Source organism: Balaenoptera musculus, chromosome 2 (assembly GCF_009873245.2).
Source record: "Balaenoptera musculus isolate JJ_BM4_2016_0621 chromosome 2, mBalMus1.pri.v3, whole genome shotgun sequence".
Classification (NCBI taxonomy): Eukaryota; Metazoa; Chordata; class Mammalia; order Artiodactyla; family Balaenopteridae; genus Balaenoptera; species Balaenoptera musculus.
The window spans coordinates 2,722,309-2,740,401 of NC_045786.1; the positions used below are offsets into that span (position 1 = coordinate 2,722,309).

At 39.3% G+C, this 18,093-nt stretch overlaps 1 protein-coding gene across 14 annotated transcripts in view; it reads right to left on the reverse strand.

Moving 5' to 3' along the window:
* ZNF438 (zinc finger protein 438) overlaps positions 1 to 18,093 on the reverse strand; it is a 169,559-nt gene that overhangs the window by 93,754 nt on the left and 57,712 nt on the right. For 6 of the 14 annotated variants that reach the window (XM_036842550.1, XM_036842554.1, XM_036842556.1 and 3 more), the window contains exon 3: positions 17,306 to 17,388. The exons of the other annotated variants lie outside the window; for them this stretch is intronic. The gene's annotated coding sequence lies outside the window, so the exon portion shown is untranslated. The remainder of the gene's footprint in view (positions 1 to 17,305; positions 17,389 to 18,093) is intronic. 14 annotated transcript variants of the gene reach the window in all.

Genomic DNA, 18,093 nt, shown 5'->3' on the forward strand with positions numbered 1-18,093 from the left:
TGTATTGAGACTGCAAAATGATTTAAAGTTGTATCTAGTTCAGTTCTAAGAATCTTAAGAGTGTGCCTCTTAGACTCTCTTTTCTAGATAAAAGGCCTCTAGGAATCTTGAGGGTGTGCCTTTTGGACTCTTTCAAACAGAAAAGCTTCTAAGAATCTTATGGGTATCGTCTTCTAATGCCTTGACACAAAATCTGAAGTAGAAAAAAGGATATCTCGAAACAAATGTGGGTGTGACTTCTGTCTAACGGAGTGGATTATAATTTGATACACAGGAATCTCACAAAGTTTTCAAAAGAATTATGTCAGATTGGACTGAAAGGAGCAGAGAGAGAGCAAACTGAAAAGATGCTTCTGGACTCTCAAATTTCTACAAGCAGGAAGCAAGGCTGGAAAGACTACCCAGTTGTAAACACGAACCATTTCTTATAGAAAAAGCTGGGTGACTCAGAATTGCTAGAGTGAAGCCAGGAGCCATGGACAATCATTTCCAGGGAGTAGAAATGACCTAATAAAGAAAGGACAACACCAGAATTTCAAAATTACTATGAACCAGTGAAAGCTATGTACCTCTTGTTTCCTGGATTTTGAGTGGAAATGTTTACTTCAGATATTCTATGCCTGCTTCTCCATTATATGTTGAATAAATGACTTGTCTCTTGAGAGGAACTACACCAGAGGAGCTTCCTGCACATCTGGACCTGACTTAAATGACAAGGTCCTGGATCTGAAGCTTGAGGGTAAAGCCACAGTGGGATGAGAATTCTGGAATTCTTGGAAGGCGTTGAGTATATTCTGAACATAGGAGGAATGTAAGATCATTTGTGGCCAGAGGGTGAACTGTGGTAGATTAAAGATGATCACAAGTTCTCTGATACCGCTTCCATCGAGAGGCCACGCCTATGTCCCATCTCACGGAAACTGGGAGGGCTCTGGCACTGCTTTGACCAACACAATATGGCAGAGGTGATGTGGGGCCAGTTTCCAGTTTTAGGCCTTCCCTTAAAGCACCTTCCCCTTCCTATCTCTTGGAAAATTCTCTCTAGGAGTCCCAAGCCACAACAGTAGAAGTCTGACTACCCTGAGGCTACGCTAGAAAGATCATGTGAACACAGTCTTCTACCTTTTTCCAGGTACCACATATGTGAGTAAGATATCCTGGGTCCTCCAGAGCATCCAATCCATCTACAAATGAATACCATCCAGTGATAGCAGTCAGTGCAACATGGAATAGAAAAATCAACCAGCTGAGACGCCTCAACTCCCAACCCACAGAATCATGAGCTATACAGCACAACTGCTGTTTAAAACCACTCAGTGTTGGCGCAATTTATTATGTAATAACAGATCACTGAAACAGTGATTTTTGTAATTTACTTAGGTCATTTCAGGGGCCACAATGTCCTGCCTCTAACCTCTACAACCGAACTGGAAGCAGAAGACTAAGCCTAGGTCTTATTCAGAAGTAATCTGCAAAGTTCGTTATAAGGTAAAATGGTTTCTTAGAGATAAAAAGGCCAACTTTCTCAGAGATACTATAAAACAATTCTCCAAACATAATAAACTTCAACTAAGCTACTGCAATTAAAACCAACAATTTTCTTCTTACTAAGTAAGCTACTGTTCACATATAATCAAGCCAAAAGATGCACGCGCAGGTTGTCCTGTAGTTCATTTAACAAATGCTTATTTAGACACTTTCTCGTGATTAAAACAAGACTAGAATTACAAATACAAAATTAAGACCATTTGCGGTAGTCTCAAGCAGTGATTTTAAAAAAGAACATAAAGAAATACTGGTGTATTAAGATAAATTGTTAAGTACAGACCAGGTAATAGCTGTTACTAAGGTGATAACATATACGTATATATATATACACACACACGTGTGTATGTGTCTGTGCGTGTGTACACTCATATCTTTTTATAAATGGAGTGCCCAGTGCCAGTGTGTTTACTGCAGCATCATAACAGCTAAAAACTGGAAACGATTTAAATATATATTTAAATATAGGAAAATAGCTAAGAAGGGAATAGAGAAATGAAAGGAGACCTTACTTTTTTATTCTACATATTCTATACTTGACATATGAATTAAATAGTTAAAAATGTTTTACAACAAGCATGCATCACTTGTGAAAATTCACAATGAAAAGCACACCATTCCAAGCTAATGTCTATGGCCATATTCTACTGTCTTTAGAGACAGAATGAGCCCTTGGTCTAAGCAGTCTAAGCACTGGAGAACAGCCAAAATTATTTCTCAGGGAGAACCATAACCCGTCAGCACATATTTCTTCAGGCCACATCTACTCACCGGTGGTAGACAGTCTATTTAAATACTCTTCCTCCTCAGGTTCCCCAGCTTTCCTAAGAGGATGCCAATCCTACGCCCCACCTCGCTGGCTATTAAAGCAAATGGCCCCATATCTAACCTGTAGCTGAGAACAACTGCATTCTAGGTACTTGCCAGGGAGTGAGACGTTAAACTTCCTGTTACTCAGTTTCCACCGAAAGCTCCTGCAGGACTGCCATCTGTCTATCCGTCCAGCCATTCTTTACTCTCTAACCGCGTGTCTGGATTAAGAGGGACCACCCAAGAGCAGCAGCGTTCTTGGCTCTGTCCCCTTACACTCACCTCCCCATTCACGAAGCAGAGCTGGTGTGTTTTGTGAACTGCCCTTGATGTGCAGCCACTAGACTGCCCGGAAGGGAGGTTTAAGAGACAGGTGTGGAGAAGAGTGCTGGCAGTTACTGACTCCAAGGATACCGCTGAGGACAGAGCTGAGTGCGCTGCACCATGACTGAAAGGATATGCTTCTCTTTGAAGTACGATTATTAGGTGTCTCCTAAAATGCTGGTGAAATTTGACTTTGTAAACACTGGAAAACACAGCTCACCTTAGGAGAGGTCTCTTTAAAGAGCGCGGAGCAAAATCTGTGAATCACCTCAAGCAAATAAAGGAGCTTTTATGAGATGCATTGTGTGTCCTACCCTTAGCCCATCTGTCCCATTTTTGTCACCCCTCTTTTTTTTTTTTTTTTTTAACAGTATTGAGATACAATTTACATACCATGAAATTCATCTGCTGTAAGTGTACAGTTCATTGACGTTTTAGTCAATTTACAGAAGTGTGCAATAATCACTAAAACCCAATTTTAGAACAGTTCCAATACCCTCCCAAACTCCCTTGAGTCCATATACAGTCAATTCCCATGCCCACTCCCAAACCTCCTCTGATTTGCTCTATGTAGACATCTCCTACAAATGGAATCATACAATTTTTAGTCTTTTGAATTTGGCTTCTTTCACTTAGTATAATATTTTTGAGGTTCATCCATGTGTCAGCACATATCAGTATTTTCCCTTTTTTCAACGGCCAAATGGTAGTCCGATGTTTGGACATACCACATTTTGTTTATCCATTTAAAAGCTGAGGGACATTTGGATTGTTTCTCATTTGTGTCTATTATGAATAAAGCTACTATGAACAATGGCATACAAGTCTGTGTGGATATACGTTTTCATTTCTCTTGGGTAGATTCTGAGAAGTGGAACTGCTGGGTTATTATGGTGTAATGGTTAATTCTCTGTGTCAACTTGGCTGGGCACAGTGCCCAGATATTTGGTTAAACTTTATTCTGGGAGAGTGTTTTTGGATGAGATTTACATTTAAATTGATGGCCTCTGAGTAAAGCAGACTGTCCTCCATAATGTGGGTGGGCCTCATCCAATTAGTTGAAGACCTGAAAAGGACAAAAGGCCAACTTCTCTGCACAAGAGGCAACTCCCCAGAAGATGGCCTTCAGACTTCATCAGCAACGTCGACTCTCCCTGGTTTTCCAGCAGGTTGGCTTTGGACTCAAACTGCAACCCTTTCCTGAGTTCCCGGCCTGCAAGCCTCCCCTATCAGCTTTTGGACTCACCAAGCCTCCACAATCCTGTGAGCCAATTCCTTAAAATAACTCTCGTCCCACATACAAACACATCCTATGCGTTCTGTTTCTCTGGAGAACCTGACTAATGCATATGGTAAGTTGGTTTAATTTTTAAAGAACTGGCCAAACTGTTTACCAAGGTGGGTGTACCGTTCTACATTCCCACCAACAATGTATGAGAGTTCCTGCTTCTCCATATCCTAGACATTAGATATCGTCTGTCTTTTTGACTTATGGGCATCCTGCTGGGTACAAAGTCGTTATCTCACTGTGTTTTAAATGTGCATTTTCCTACTAACTAATGATGCTGAGCACATTTCCATGTGCTTATTAGTCATTTATGTCTTGTTTGATGAAATCTCTATTCAGTTCTTTTTCTCATTTTAAAATTGAGTTGTTTGTCTTATTATTGAACTGTTAAAGTTCTTTATATGTTCTAGACACAGTCCTTTATCAGACATGATTTGAAAATATTTTCTCTGTGGCTTGTCTTTTCAGTTCCTTAACAGTGTCTTCCGAAGCACAAAAGCTTGTAATTTAATAAAGTCAAATTTATCAATTTCTTCTTTTATGTCACATGCTTTTGGTGTTATATCTAACAACTCTTTGCCTAATCCAGGGCCATGAAATTTCTTCTGTGCTTTCTTTTACACGTTTAAGAGTTTGAGCTCTTACATTTAGGTCCATAATTAACTTTGAGTTAATTTTTGTGTATGGTTGATTTTTATGAGGAAGTTCATTTTTTTGCATAAGGATACCCAATTTCCACAGAACCATTTGTTTAAAAGAGAACCTTTTCCCTATTGAATAGTCTTAGCAGCTTTGTCAAAAGTCAATGGACCAAAAATGTAAGGTTCATTTCGGGACTCTACTGACTCGTATGCCCATCCTGATGCCAAGGCCATAGTGTCTGGGTTACTGTCACTTTATAGTGAGTTTTAAAATTGGGAAGTAACAAAGTCCTCCAACTTTGTTATTTTATTCATCTATTTTAAATTTTATTTTACATTATATGCACTAATGAATACGATCTTAAATTCTGAGAAAAGACAGATGTATTTATTTACGTTACACAAAAATAAAATAAATGATATTTTAAAGGTATTTTTAAAAGAACATATTCCACTTAAGATTTGAAAGTGACAATCACTAATGTATTCCCCTAGGAATAAATATGAAACTAAGCCTCCTCACTCCCTACACCCACATCAACAGACATTTACTGAATGCTTACGAGATGGTTCAAAGTTAGGTGCTGAAGATACAGAGATAAGTAAGACACAGTTCCCCATTTCGCACGTAAATAGAGAATGACGGTGCAGTATATTAATGGCAACAACAGAAATATGTACAAGATACAGTGGAGGTAAGGGCAAGGGATATTAACTTTAATCAGATTTGCCATCATGTAATAAGTTTGTTTCTGAAAACATGGTTTAAATTTTTTGACTTTTTTCAAAGTGAGTTTAAAAACACCACAGAGGCTAGTGTATACAAAAGCTTGGAGTAAGCAATCCTTGCATAAAATAGAGGTTCTCTCAACTAGTGAGAGCTTCTAATTTGTCCTTTGTCTTTAAGGTTAAAAAAGGAATTTACACTAATGGAAAAATACAAACAAAACAGAAGTAATTATAGTAGAAAGTGAAAGTCTCGTTTTACCTCCAATCCACCCTACTCTTCCTACCAGCGGTAACTTCTGTTACGCTTGGTCAACTGATCGTTCAAAGCTATAGAAGATGCAGAGAGTAGGAACTCTTGAAATAAATCATCAGACAAATCTCATACCTTGCTTTAGACAGAAGCCTCAGCCTCTTTCCCACTAACCATGACATCAGAATAGCTAGCAAGACTTAAAAATTATTATTTTTCCTTCTATATCCCATCCTATGCCCTAGAAAAGGTGAAGATTAAGAAGAAAATGGACCTAAGCAGTAGACCTGAATAATATATATGTGTGCGTGTGTGTGTGTGTAAAGTTTATAGTGACAACTACTGAAATTTGTTCTACAAGAGATTTTAATAGGCGTTCTTAAAAAAGAAAGGAAGAAAAGAAGGAAGCCGGAGGAAGGAAGGAAGGAAGAAAGGAAGGCAGGCAGGCAGGCAGGCAGTGGGCATTTCCAAAGTCAAATATATTTGGGAAATACTAGGTTAAATAAAATATCAATATTCACTGAAATGCTCTCACCTTACATAAAATTAGCTGACCACCAAACTCTTTAATCGTGGATCACTTAGTGATATCTTGAAAGCCGAGATCGTCACAAAAATATGGGAAACAAGCACTGGCTATAGTTTCCCCTTCATTATCACACTTCAATTCATATAGCTGAACAAATGGGGATATTCAGAAATGCAGAGGGCCACATAAATTTGCTACTGGCCAAAAGACTAAAAAAAAAGTCAGCAGACCATCTTAAGATTCTATCCTTACTGTGTTAGAAAAACTGGTTTCATTTCTTTGCTGTATAATTCTTCCTTTGGCTGTTTTATACAATAAAAGAATGAAACTAGAGACAGAAGTTTGGCTCTAAAATTAAACGCACTAAAGTGTTTGTTTTTAATAATAAGTAATAATAAGGAAATACAGTCCAAGGATCCCAATAAAAATTCTATCCATTTTTAAATTTGCTTTACAAAACCAAAACAAATTGGATTAAAGGAGTTTGGGATATCAATGTAATAATTGCTGTACTGTAGAAGAACTTTTAAGGGGTTAATAAAAAACTGCTGTAAAGTTATATTTATCTATAGTGACTACCACCACCAATATCTATGCAAAAAATAATTGTCAATTTGGATCTATCTCCTTATATGTTAGACTTCAAATCAAGATGTAACTCAACAGTGAGAGCTGTTAAACTTGCCACTGAGATTGGATGGGGCCTCTATTACCAACGTGTAGTCATGAATGATAATTTTTCAATGTATCTTATTCCTGCCTTTCTGCTGAAATGTTAAATGGGTGAGAAATTTGGGAGGACTCCCTACTGAAGTGGGTCCTTATGGTAACTTAAAGAGCTGCTGCATGGCCTTGGTGGAAGCTGTTTTGAAATTCCACTTCAGTAAAAAATAAGGAATAAATAAGTCACCGATGGAGAAAGGTCTCCACCATATACTTAAGTTTCCTGTTGCTGTTTCTTCACCACTGTTGGGAACACGAAGTGTGATAATGATCACCCATATTTATAGATGTCAAAGAGCCTCACTCCTTCTTATCTGAGCCCCAACTATTAGTTTAATGCCTGACTCAAGCTTCCTTGATGAAATCTCTCACTGCTCTCTAACTCAAGTGAAATGACTTCTCCACTAAGCCACCTGATTCTCGTTCAGGCCTCTCACATAGCCCATAATCATTTTTATGGACCTTAAGTTGCTGTTTAACTGACCAGTGTACAGATCCTGTTTGCTGAGAAGTCTGGACTCCAGGTGGTAGGACCAAAGTCACACACATCTTTGGAGAACGCACAGTACCAGGCACAATGCTGTGTATGTCGGCATTCTCTAAGTATCTGTAAGTATTTGTCCACTAATTAACATTACCATTGAGTGCTTTATGATGGCCCTAGGAATAATGATATGGGAGAAAATATAACCATTTTCCCATCATGAGAATAATAAATGGGCTTACTGGTCTCAGGAAATGTTAACAGACTATCTATAATTTAAGTAATTTAATACTAAATGTCCTTTTTCTCTATGACCAAGTAGTAAGAGGAGAGAGGGTTACATTGTTAGACACATGCTTAATAATGCACAGACGGAACACTTCAGAATCTACAAACGTAATCTACTTCATTCATTCAAACAACCCTCTACCGAAAGCCACCTGGTGTGACAGGCTGTCTCAGGCACTGGGGAACTAAAAGGGAATGAGAAATATCAACAGGCACGCTGACCCCCTAAGGCAGATTCAAACAGAATCAATCTAAAAATTCCTCCATCCACCTTCATGGAAAACCATATTACACACGGCAGGGTGCATAACAAATATTTTGTCTCACTGCTTTAAGCCATGTAAATAGCTTTCGCCAGCAAACTTAAGTTATTCTAGAAACTCCTTCAGAGAGACATTGTTTCGATTCTATCCATCCCCAAAGCCTTAGGTTCCCAAGTTGATGGGTGGGTACGTGGCACTGTGCTCTAAACAACACGAGCAAGCTTACCCAGGGCTGTGTCTAAAGGGCAGCTCATGACCTGGATGAGGCCAGTGCTGGAACAGGTGCTCCGTGTCCCCCCAGTGCGTCAGCAGCGACTGACACATACGCGTACTTCACAGGAGCGTAACGTTTTCTCCCAAAACTTAAGGGGAAAAGGCAAAAATAGAAAACCTTTTGCCAGCCACAAAAATGTATATTTAAAAAGTTGTGGAATAAAAATGAGCTGCTATATACTTTAAAAACCAGAGAAAACGTAGAAAATAAGTATCTCCCTATGCTCAGCTACAACCTCCTGAACTGAATTGAAGCAGAAATGTTGCCGTTTCAGCTAAGCAGCTTTACATCTGAGGCAACTTAAAACACACTACCAATCACGTAAGCTAAAAGTAAGGCAGTGGCATCAAAATGTACCCTTTTCTAATCAGAACCCATTTTTCAAGTGTGCTTTTCGAAGGAAGAACGTAAGTCTTCAGTAGATGAACGGGCTTTCATTTACCTCGAAATTCTCTAAACCAGCAATCGGCAGATTTTTAAATCTACACAATTAATTTGACAGCAAATTTGATCGTTGGCTGCTAAATGTGAATTTTAAAACTAATATGTTAGTGCTCTGTTCTTGTTTCAAATCAAAGGGATTTCTTCTGGGATTGAAAAGTAATGAGCATGTAGCCTATCTCACGGACGAAGGAGTGATTTCTAATCTTTAAAAACAGGAGGTCCGCCTACATGATCACCTGGGACAAACTTGGCTAGTGCAACCCGGCGAGAAGGTTATAGGAGCCTGGGAATGTTTAACATCAAGAAAGGAATTACAGCTCAGTAAGATCAGAGGGAATTACACAGGAAATGTGAACAGTAACCCTTTCATATCTCCGTACCCGCTCCTACCGCCTGTGATAAATGGGGTCCTGCTGCCACCCAGCAATGCGAATACACAAGCCAACAGCAGAAGGGGACTGGGAAAAAGCCATTTTATACACACACACACACATAGACACACACACACAGCATAAACTCATACTGACATGATAAAATCATGCTGCTCCAGAAAAAAGCCTGTAGCCTTTCTGATTGCCACGTAGGCACTCTATCACTGCCTTATCCAACAAGAGGCCTAAGTAAAAATCCCAAGGAAACGTGGAGAATCAGGCGGGGGTGGCGAGGATGGAAGAGTTGGCAGACTCTTCATAAGTAGGGGAACGTGGCTTCTCTGAAGCTGACCAAACAAACAGGTCTCCGCCCTGGCTTATGTTTAAACATCTTGTTCCCTGTCAGTCTGTAGGGAAAACATTCTTTCCACAATAAATAATATGCAAACGAATCAGAAATTCTTACTCCATCCGTTATCTACTCTATGTAGTTTTTTCAGTATTGTAAGCCAGGAGCTTAGAGAATTCAACTGACTGTAAACTATTCTTTTTTTAAAGAGCTGCTTAGGGATAGTCAAGGCAAGTTAAAATGTTTCTAGTTGCTAGTTAAGGAGAAGCAAGTGTGACTGTGCAGACCCTGGACTCCTTCAGAGGCCCGCTGGTTCCCAGCTCAAGAAAACAAGCTACTCTCGCCACAGCTGCCTCTGGGAAAGGCGGAAATGCTCAGTTACTATAAATAGGTGAGCGTGAGATTCATTAAAAAAACAACAAACAAACAAACAACCCCGTGGTGCTCGGATGGTAAGGGCATGGTGGGGTAGTGAAATAAACTGAAGAAGAAAGTGATATCTCCAGTGGGCTAAGTCTAAAATATGGAATAGAGTTTTATAGGTCACTCTGAAACAAGATTTCACTTTTTCCCTTGGTATAACCAGGATAGAGATGGTTTGCCATAGACAGTAGGTCAAGAAATAAATGAAAGTGAATACAGAGATGACAAAGCAAACCACCAATGAAAGTTAAAAGGGTTAGCATTTTAGAAGTATCCAGAAGAGGTGTTAGCTTTTTAGAACTATCCAGAAGAGGGGTTAGTTTTTTAGAACTATCCAGAAGAAGGAATAACAAAACCAAAGATTTTTTTTGTTTTGTTTTGCTCTGTTTTCAGCATGTACCCCCTCCAAAGCACACATAGCTTCCCCAGGAAACAACCTGTACCAGTAGTGATTCTGTACAGTGAGTGGCACGTCACCCAAACAGCAACTGAGATTTCAACTGTAGACTTCTGACTGGGCTTCCAAGCAACGATCAGTTCCCCATCACCGCGTGGACCACACGGAAACTCAAGGGCGCTATCTCCTCATCTGGAAATGAGAGCTTACTTGGAAGGCCTCTTAATCACTTTAACCCATGTCTCCTTCTGATAAGCATAAAAACTTCATACCTTCTTTGAATGTTATTTGAGATTTCAGAATAATTTAAGTATTATAACCAAAAAGAAGCCAGAACACAAGATAATTTCTGATGGTTTTTTTCAAACCAGGTCCCACAGCAACAGAATTTAGTAACAAACACTTTCCTAAATAGACAGATATTAATTAATACTTGTTTACTTTTCTCTTGAAGACAAAAAGGCCAAATACATCTACAAACACTATGTACTGGTGACAATGAAATGATATTTATTGGGACCTTTGGCATATCTCTGCTTCTTGAGTTACTGTAGATGATCTTTTCAGTTCTTACATTAGGCCTGAAGAAATGCTGGCTGTACTTCAATATTTGTTCAGTGATTCAGCAGTAGGGCCCCTTTTGCTATTCTGAAGATCACAGAGCTCTGTTACAGTCCTCCCTTCCATGTAATAAAGGACAGAGGAAAGCAGGTTAATTTCTCAGGACAGAGGCAATAGTAAAAGAGGCAAACTGCAGATGACCTTGACAACAGTTCCGATGATGAAAATAGTAAGAGTATCACCCAATATTTGCACATTCATACAGTGCTTCACACTGTACAAGGCACTTTACGTTAATTCCACCCCACAATTTTATTAAGTGGGTATTATTATCATTTGATTGAAACAGCATAAAGTGGCTTTTACAAGGTTCCCCAGCTAGTTGAGCAGCAGAGCTGAGATCTAAACTCTTCTGACAGCTGTCCCAGACATTAAAGCTTTCTACTTTGTCAGGAAATTTTGAAAATATCTTCATCCAAACTCTAAAATCAGAGTACACATAATAAGCAGAATCTTTTTTTCTCTCAACCCACCCAACATCACTCCTTTTCTACCAATTCCCATAAAAACAATCAGAGTTCCTATGACAGTAGCCTTTACTTCCTCAGACCGGAATGGCCAAGAGCACAGTGAAAAGCATCTTTCAAAAACAAACCTGCTCACACTTAGGACCTGTATCGTGTAACCGTCCCCCAAATAAGGACATCATCACAGGCATGGACTCTGAAAATCATTAACTACTGAGGAAATGTCTGGGGTTGTCTGTTCTTCATTTAGAATGAGTCATACATGACACATCCTACCTGTTCACGCCTAAAAGGTGAGCACATTCCCAGCCTTCTGGCTCAGCAGAGACACTCACTCCCAGGGCTGGGTGGAGAGGCCAACGGCACAGGAACAACAAATCTAACAGAACTAAGAGTTAACATTCTTAGCAATTAAAAAAATCATTCCAAATGTTTTATTTTTGAAGCCTTATTTAAAGAATGATGGAACTACTGGCATTAGTAATTTAATGTAAGTGTGAGACATAATGAAGGTGGAATTTTACTCATGTAAAGTCAATGATTTTAATTCACCTCTGAAGTTTATTATGAAGATTATGAGACAAAATTATATGAAAGATGCTAAACATCTTACCTAGCACATAATAACTACTCAGTAAATATCAGCTGCAGTCAGTAACATTACTGAACTATTAAAAACAAAAGATATAATGCAAGGTCATATTTAAGTGAACCAGCATAACAATACATTCTATGGGGTCTTTTTGTTTTTGTTTTTTGGCCACACTGTGGCATGTGGGATCTTAGTCCCCAACCAGGGATCGAACCCGCGCCCCCTGCACTGGAAATGCGGAGTCTGAACCGCTGGACTGCCAGGGAAGTCCCTCTGTGGGTTATTTTTTAACATCTAAACAAAACATAAATACCTGTTCTAGGCATACAAATATATGCATGTAAGTATTCAGAACAAGATTTGGAAGAATAAAAGGCAAAATGATGACCCAGGGACCGTGATGGTCAAAGGGAACTTTAATCCCTTTAAATCCCTTGGATTTGTAAGGCTTTTTTAAAAAAAACAGAAGAAGGGTATTTATGTATTCCTTCTATAAATAAAATATTTAGTAAAGCAAAGTAGAAAATAGATTTACACAAAGTATTATCTTAATAAGTTTCTTCGATTGCATAGTTGATTTCAGTATTACATGAAAAAGTTTATTTTATTTGTAGATAGAGTCAAAAAGAGGTCTAAAGCTCCTTTTCTTTATTTAGTAATACCATTCAAGCTTTATGTCACAGACTGCCTTCAATAATCTTCCTCATCTTCCTGATCGTTACACTGAAAATACCTGCTTGTGCAAAAAGAAAACAAAAAGAACCTTCCTTACAATTTTATTAAGTTTAAAACCACTCAATGTATTTAATCAAGGTGCAAGGAGGCTTTCAATGTCCAGGAAGCCATAAATCGAAACAGTTTTACACTGAAAGATCACCTTCTCCCCTTGAATTCTGTGTGTGTTTACATTTCATAAACCACATACAGAAAGTCAAGTTGCCGATTCTTTTTAAGGCCAAAGGGGTTGCCTATTTAAAACCATCACAACAATTTCCAATGTCTTGAGGGTGGCTCTAATTAAAAACCTCTCCTCCTAGGCCCTTCCTAACTTCTAATTCTTGTCTGTACCATTTTGATTCTGGTTTTAAAATTCTAACTTTCCTTCCCGTTCACAACCATAACTTTGACTTTTTCACCCCATTCTTCTTCCTTCAGATCACCTGGATGTGAGCCTATACTGTGGGCAAACCAGGTCACAGAAGCTCTTATGAACTCCCTCAAAGCAGCAAAGAGCAGGCCTCCTGTGGTTCACGCACCAAGGGAAGCCACAGGCCCAACGGGCCTGGACCCCTGCAATTTACAAATCCAGCTTATAAATTAAAGACCTCCGGTACTGTAAAAAGGGACAGACATTTCAACAGATGAGAGGTAGAGAAAGCAGCCTCTTACTTGACCAGGAGGACATTAGGCTGAATAGAAATCTCCACCTCAAGGAGCTGTGGAGTCAGTGTTTGCAGGAAGCAGTATGATCTCTTTTAGATATATTTATAATTCAAGAAAGCCCTTCTCTGTAAATAAACGGGTAATACTATTTGATCAAAAGTTATTTTCCTATAATTTCAAATAAAAATTCTAGATATAATGTATAGCTAGTATAGGGCAATTTCAACAACAACAACAATGTACAGCTTTATTTCTAGCAAATGAAAAGCACATGTATCAACAATTGTTTTCTCCCAGACGCTCAGCTATGGGCTCATTAATGTTAAGCTGCTATATCTGCAAACCTCAGAACAATGGCTCCTCCTGTAGCTGGCTTCCTTGATTCTAGAAGCCTCAACCTAGCACCGTGGTGACCCACCGCAGGCTAGCTGTTACCCACCTGCTCTGGGCCTCAGTTTCTGGTCTAATATTAACACTACCTGATAGGACTGTTGCAAGGATTACATAAGTTGTTATGTGTAAAGTACTAGACTGTGCCTGACACTGAGTCAAGCACTGTACGATTCTTGGCTATTTTTATTATCCTTAACGTCAGAAAGGTGTAGCTCTGGGGCCAGAATGTTAATAAGCACAGCTTACGGCAACCGCTGCAGGAATCGGTGCCTTGAGACTGCTTAGTTCTTGGCGCAAGTTCAAAGTCACCTGCGTATTCTCTCCTGTGCATTCTAGTTACTGATGTCTTCCTATATGCCTCCGTGTACCTGGTGCTCTGCACGCCTGGTGACGCATCTCACTCTGGACTCTAAATATCTTGAGAACAGGGACTCTATCTACCTCGCCTTGTAGACTCAACATCTAGTGCAGTGTCTTGCATAGAGTAGCTGCTCTATAAAAACCCAACTGAGGGGCTTCCCTGGTGGCGCAGTGGTTGAGAATCTGCCTGCTAATGCAGGGGACACGGGTTCGAGCCCTGGTCTGGGAAGATCCCACATGCCGCGGAGCAACTAGGCCCGTGAGCCACAACTACTGAGCCTGCGCTCCGCAACAAGAGAGGCCGCGACAGTGAGAGGCCCGCGCACCGCGATGAAGAGTGGCCCCTGCTTGCCACAACTAGAGAAAGCCCATGCACAGAAACGAAGGCCCAACACAGCCAAAAAAAAAAAAAAAAAACACAAACCCCAAGTTATTAAAAAAAAAAAAAACCAAATGAAACATAGTAAGTATTAGCCATCTATCTGTCTGCCTCACTCAAGCTCAGTTCCTGAGAACAGAGGTTACTGAGTGTTGGTTTCTGCATCCCTAGAAGGGCCTACCTCACTCTGGCAGTTAATAAAAGCCTACCACCTACTTTTTTTATCCATGTTTTGAATTTATTTTGCATTTTATTTTGACTTATTCACAGCAACTTTTTATTGACTGAAACAAAATGCATTTCTGAAATGAAACAATTCTCTTTTTTCTTTTCCCCTAGAAGCTCTTGATAGAGCAGGAAATAAAACTTTTCAATGACTTTGTAGTCCTCAAAGTGATGACTATAGAGAAAAGAAGCAATGATCTGTTTTCCACGCTGCTCTGGATGGAGCCTTTGTCGGGAATCATCCTCCAGAACCTGCCAGAACAAAGCCCCTCTTCAGAAAGAGTCGTCCTCTGACCGCTGTACAGATTCCACTCAGTCAGCACTGTGCCCTCGCTCTTCCACAACTGTGACAGGTTCATGATCTGAAAACGCTCTCTGCCCACCCTGCTTGTGACCATGCCCAGCTCAGCTTAGGACAAAAAGCCCGTTTGGGCGACCTCCTACTGCTGACCTCATGAAACACAAACTCAGTGCAAGCAGCCTTTGGACCACTCAGGACCTCATCAATGAAAGATCTTCGGCGTGACCTTCAGTCTGATGCCTGGCTGAAGGTCGCACAGCGGGCCTACCTCCCAGGACCCTCAATCTCAAAACATGCACACATCCCAGGGAAAAAGGCAAGAACCTTCTGGGAGTCTAGATAAATATCTTAGTTTTCTCAGGGGAAAAAATGGTGATTTCACATTCCTCTGAGTCATTCTTTTACTAGATTACTTCCAGGTGTTATGGTGGGACAGTCCACCACAACGGGTGTCACTTGCTAACGTCAGGTCGGAGCACAAATACATGAGTCACATATGATCCTTCCAATTCTCCTTACTCAAGGTGGTAAGAGAAGTGATTTATTTATCTTGACTTTCCAAGATGAAATGAAGCTAACTTCTTTGCTTAAACAAAATAAATAAAAGTGCTGTCAGATGGAAACTCCCTTGCTACCCCTGGTGCCCTGGTCAGGCGCGGAGTTTTAAAGTGAGAAAGCATCTTGGACAGTCACCATTCTCACTGCACAGACCCCGCCTGAGGCCCAGAAGAGCTGAGACGTTTGCCATGGTCACAAAGGAAAACAGAGGACCAAAGCAAGACTAACGGTCCTCCTGTATTCTCCTCAGCCCGTTTGCTTTCCACACGCCACACGGAAAGGAGTCTCTGGCCAAGAACTTCACCCTGACCCGCAATTCTCAGCTTCCCCTCACTCCCTGCATTTTGGTAGTCCAGCTACATAATTAACTGCTAAAAAAAATATGAGAAATAAAGACAAGCCTTCCAGTTCAAAGTGACTTAGCCACATTACTGTTTTCTTAAAGATATTACCCCTTGCAACTGCTACAGGCTTCTTTCCTCCACACTGTTTCCAAGACAAGGCTGCGGGTCCTCTAAGAGCCGCTTCCATAAATAGTCCTCAAGTATATTCTGAAAAAAATGGGAAAGCCCTGTACACAAGCACCCTTATTATAGTGAGGGAATGGAGATGACGCCCACTTGAGAAGGGCACATGACTAGAAGCATCCAAGGTAGGGATAATACTCTATCAGGGACTCAAAGCAAAAGGACAGCCTCTGACACTGAGCAAACATTAAGGAGAATGTAAATGCCATGCCCTGTGCCACCTGATACCATAATTGACAGGGACATCTCAGAAAACAAGCTTACTCGTAAGTAACTGGTAATGTTTCCCTACCCATCACCATAAAATACATTAATTCAATAATCCCAAACATATTCTGAATCTTATACTTTGCCATTGCAAACACCAAATACAAAATTTGATACATTAACTTCAATTTGACTATTTCTTCTTTTTTCCCAGTCTAATGAGAAGGGAAAGGGCCTGAATGTGGGCAATAATAAAAAGTGTCTTTTTAAGATATAATACAGGGCTTCCCTGGTGGCGCAGTGGTTAAGAATCTGCCTGCCAATGCAGGGGACACGGGTTCAAGCCCTGGTCTGGGAAGATCCCACATGCCGCGGAGCAACTAAGCCCGTGAGCCACAACTACTGAGCCTGCGCGTCTGGAGCCTGTGCTCCGCAACAAGAGAGGCCGCGATAGTGAGAGGCCCGCGCACCGCGATGAAGAGTGGCCCCCGCTCGCCGCAACTAGAGAAAGCCCTCGCACAGAAACGAAGACCCAACACAGCCAAAAATAAATAAATAAATAAATTAATTAAAAAAAAAAAAAAAAAAAAAAGATATAATACAGAAATAGGTCAAGAAAATAATGAGAAGTAATGTAATATGGCACAATAGCATATTTTTAATGACTTTCTTAAGGTTCACTTTGATATATACTTGGAAAACATGGCAATTTATTTAAAGTTGTGACAATCTTAGGGTTTTCATAATTTCTATAGCTATAAAAATTAATGAAAATATTTTACAAATTATTTTAAATTACAATTTAATAATATTCTGAGATAAAAATCTTAGATATCAATGAAAACTGAGAAGCAGATAAGTAAAACTTTATTAAATTTCTCATTTCCTACTGAGGGAAAACAAAAGATACCATCTCATTCTTGACTTAATTATAGGTATTACATAGATTTAAGGTTTCATAAAAACTTAAAAATAATCAGCAGCAGATTTCAAAGCAGGCAAAATTCAAAACCAAATTAAACAAAGATAAACTTTAAATCAAATAGCAAAAAGCCCAAAACACAATGGAAAATAAAAGACTTGTATAAAAGAAACAAGATCAATGAAATAAAACCAATTAAAGATCAATTTTGACAATAAATATAAATGACTTAAAATACCTGTTAAAAGACAAAGGTTCCTCCCATTAGGTTAAAAAATCCAACTATGAAATCCAACTATGCTCCACTTATAGAAAACATATCTAAAAGAAATGACAAAGAAAGGATAACTATAATAAGAAGTACACAGATACATAGGGAAATATAAACTAAAGTAGCAATATTAATGTCAGCTAAAACACAAAGCACAAGACGTAAATCAGGAAAAAAGTGATATTATTCTGATAAAAGGTATAATCCTCAATTGAGATAGTGACAGTTAATAATACATGAACACACAAAGCAAAACAAAAAAAGAGAAAAATATAAAGAAAAATTAATGGAAGAAATCACTGATTTACATATTTAAACCTTTGAGATCAGATAAAAAATAATTATAGAAAAGTTAAACAACATAATAAATAAATATTTTAGTATCTTACAAAGAAGGCAAATTCTTTAAAAAGGTCTGTGGAACTTTACCAAAACTGATCATAAATTAGTCCACGAAAACATTTAAAAATTAGAAAAGCAGAATGCTGTGTATCAATTTATTACTAATTAGTACCTAAATTTTAAAAGTAACTTGTAAATTGGAGAAACACTCTCCTAAATAACTACTGGATCAAAGAGAACTCTTGGCATGAAATCATATGCTATTTTAGAAATTATTTTAATTGAGAATACATATCAGGGACTTCCCTGGTGGCGCAGTGGTTAAGAATCCGCCTGCCAGTGCAGGGGGACATGGGTTCAATCCCTGGACTGGGAAGGTTCCCCATGCCACAGAGCAACTAAGCCTGTGTGCC